The sequence below is a fragment of the Capsicum annuum genome, unplaced genomic scaffold (assembly GCF_002878395.1).
Source record: "Capsicum annuum cultivar UCD-10X-F1 unplaced genomic scaffold, UCD10Xv1.1 ctg4203, whole genome shotgun sequence".
NCBI classification, from domain to species: Eukaryota; Viridiplantae; Streptophyta; class Magnoliopsida; order Solanales; family Solanaceae; genus Capsicum; species Capsicum annuum.
The window spans coordinates 11163-14906 of NW_025849405.1; positions in this window are offsets into that span (position 1 = coordinate 11163).

Consider the following 3744-nt stretch of genomic DNA (forward strand, 5'->3'; position numbering starts at 1 on the left):
CAAACTATTCAACAAAATTTCAAACATTTCACGGAATTTCCAACATCCAACCAAAGCCATAAATTCTAAACTTTTCCTACCCAACCTATGTTTTCCTAAACCAATCGACCTATCATGATACTATCAAGTTCAATTAACATTAATGAAACAAAACGACAACATGCACTTTATCCACTTTCAACTCCTGGCCCAATTTCATTTACCTCAAATAAATTCAAGTCATTATCAACTAATTAACCAATTCAAGTGACCAATTAATCAACATTCATGATCTGAACAACACCAAATCAACCAAAGCAAGATCCACACATTATCAATTCACCACATAAGGCATCAAACGATAAAGATTAATAAAAAATTGGGCTGAGAAATAGACCTCAATTTTATTCTGAACACTTAGCAATGAATTCGAACCTCACGAATGAAGACCTCGATTCAACGAACTCAACATGGACCCGACAACTCGATCAAACCCAAAGAAACAAGCATACCCAAAAGACCAACGATTCATACTAAAATTTGCGGACTGTTTTGACCTCGGGTTCCACTACTTACTGGAGCTCACGAACTGGACCTCATCCAACGTCAACCTAATGGCTAAAATTGAGTCAAATTTCACATCGAATTGGAGATTTCAACCCCGAGATTTGTTATACCAAAACTTGATGGTTTTCTCGATGATTTTTTTGAGTTAGAATCAATTAGCCGACTTTTTTTTTGTGGTTTCAATGTTTTGGGATGGGATAGGACTGACAGCTTCACCGGAGTTTCGGAAAGCTCAGCAGTAGCTGGAATCGAGAACGCGACTGGCAGCGATGAGTTTTTCGGTGAAAAATCATTCAAATTTCTTTTCACACATCTCTTCCTTATTTTTTATCTAATCTCTCCCTCCCTGATCTCTGTTTTCTCAAATATCTCCCACCCTAATCTCGTTCTCTCTCTTTATCCATTTGATTTCACTTTCTTTCTAAATCAAAATTATGTGTGTCTGTGCATTCTTGGTGAGGTGAGTGAGGATGTCTTGGTCAAGAAGAAGGGGAGCTCTCCCTCTGTGTGTGTATGTTTCATGAGAGGTGAGTGTGTATTAGTGCTCATCTTTGGTGAGATTTAACTGTGTGTATATGTTCTCCTTAATGGAAAAATGGAAGTTCTCCAAAAATCTTCCCTGTGGGGCCCCTATTTTGTATATATGGTCAAAAGGAACAAAAATGTGAGGAAGAGGGTGGGATGCTAAGGGGTGAGGTGGGGCAGGGGTGGGATAGTAAGGGGGTTTATTTTGATTGGGTAGATTGTTAAGATAAGATAAGATTAGTTAGAGGTTATTGTTTTGTTATTTTGTGGAGGGATTATCACACGGGGAAGGATACATGGTAAGACGAGGGTAAAAATGGATAACTCAAATTTTTGGGAGGGACAAAATTAGGTGTCTACAAACGCCATCATTTGTCCAAATGGGGGAATCAGTAGCTACGGTTAAGTCTAGAAAGGATACATCGTACATATATGTATAGAGAAGTATCACTTCAATGAATCAACTTATACTTCAATACCGAAAAAACAACATAGAATTATGCTTCAATTTCAAACTTTATCTACCTAAAACTGCTGGAGTCTGAATGTGGTAAAGATTTTAGGTAACTATTGGACGAAAGTATGAACATAAAATGGCAAGGAGAATCAACAAACTTAATTTTTCTATCCTTGATTTAGTTTAGCTGCAGGATTGATACAAGTACGACCACGAGGATGGATGCGTGAAAGTATAATGAACCCAAGGCTTGGAGTGTGCAAGAAAAATGGGAAAGAGGGCCTAAAACACACACCAAAACAAAACCTACACTACACTCCATGGGCAACATTTTGAGGCTTTTCATTAAAGGTCCTTTTGGTCATTTTGTATTCTAGTTGTAACCTAGTATAAATAGAACATTGTAGGTCATTTTTGTCTTAGACTTCGATGATATTGTAAGTTGTATAACACTTTGAAAGACAAGCCCTCTCTTCTCTTTAGAAGGCAACCCGAAACTAGGGTGATACTAGTGTGGAATCAGTAGTGTTGCATTCATGGCTTGAGACGTTTATTTTTAGAGGAGGTAAAGTCCCTCTTGTGTCAACGTATGATTTAGGTTAACCGTTGTGTGTAGCGTTAAGGGTTCAAGAGTATCACATGTTCTTGGTTTCTTATGATTATACCAACCAAGGTCTAACTATCTATCCCTTTTGTTTATTGTAATCTTGTAACCGTTTGTGTATCTTGTAATCTTCAACCCATGAGTAGTTGTCTCTTGTTGTTATTGTTCTTATGATACTGTTCTCATATTATTGTTGTTTTTGTTTTTTTGGTGTTGAAAACACACCTTTCTATCTCGTCATTGTGTGTTGTAGTGAATCCGAGTGTTGGTCTCCAATAGGTCCTCAAATCTTGTGATTTGTGGACTGTTTGGAGTGTAATTTCGTGTATCCCTTGGTTTTATTGTATCATTTGGTATCAAAGCATGGATTGATATTGTTCCTACAAGATCAATCTTGGGCTTGTTAGTTAAAAAAAATTGATGAAAAAAACTGAAAATCAAGAAAAATAGCAATCTGTCCAATTTGTGTTCTTGGCCGAAAATTGTGTTCTTGTTGTGTATTGGCCAATATTTTTACTTTTCTTTGTTGTCTCTAAGTGTTAGTATTGTTCCTCACTAACACATTGAGTCTATATCTTAGATTTGAGCTTGAAATGTTGATGTTGTTGGTGTGAACATAAGCTTGGCCGATTGTTGTTGGAGTTGTTGTGGCTCACGGTTTGGAATTGTAATGTGAATATTGTTGTTGTTATTAGTTTGGCCATGTGATGTTGTTATAAAATTGGTGTCAATTTTGTTAAAGATATGGTAGTCTTGGTCGTGTGAGAAAATATTGTTGTGGGTTCATAGTGGGCTGTGAAAAGGGAATTGTTGGTGTTCTTGAAAATTGTTGTTGTTGTTCTTGGTGAATGTTGTTGTTGTTCTTGATGTTCATCACTAACTTCATACCTTTCTAGAAAATTTAAGTGCTTATTTGATCCAAAAAGCTGAAGAAAAAGGTGTAGAAACTTGTTAGTCTTGAAAGAGCCCCAACCACTAAATACCTATCAATTACTGGTCAACAACTTTTCCATGATTTAAGGACCTTGTCTTGAGGAGAAAAGTCAAGTCTTGCTTTTTGAATTTGAAAGAGTATTTCAAGACTTGTTTTCCCACCTTAACCAATTCCCACCAATTCCAAATTGCAATTTCGGAGTTTTTCATGTGATAATCCAAGTTCGTTTCCTCCATAATAGGACATTCCTTAAGGTTGAGTTTTGGTTGGGCTATCCTCAACATAACGCTATGGTTAGTGTAGTCTTTGTTATTATTAGCGGATAAACTTAGATGATATTTGGTAAGCTCAGGGATAGAAATCAAAGAACTTCAAGATTTTAAAACAAACTTGAATCGTAAGAGAGATTTAACGGGAAGCCTTGAGAGAATTTCAGTAAGGATTTCAGCTGACCAATAAAGTTTTGTGCGGTTTCTTTGATTTGGATGTTGATGGGAGGCTTCATCAGATACCGGATGTTTTCTTGATAAGTCGAAGACCTAAGTTTCAGAACTTGTTTGTTCTTTTAGTTCCAGCTTTTCCATGTCTTCTTGATTGATTAATCCGTTATCCTTTTCATCAGATTATGAAGTTTCTTGCTTTACTCCATTATTCTCTCCATTTAGTTTTTCCGCAGGT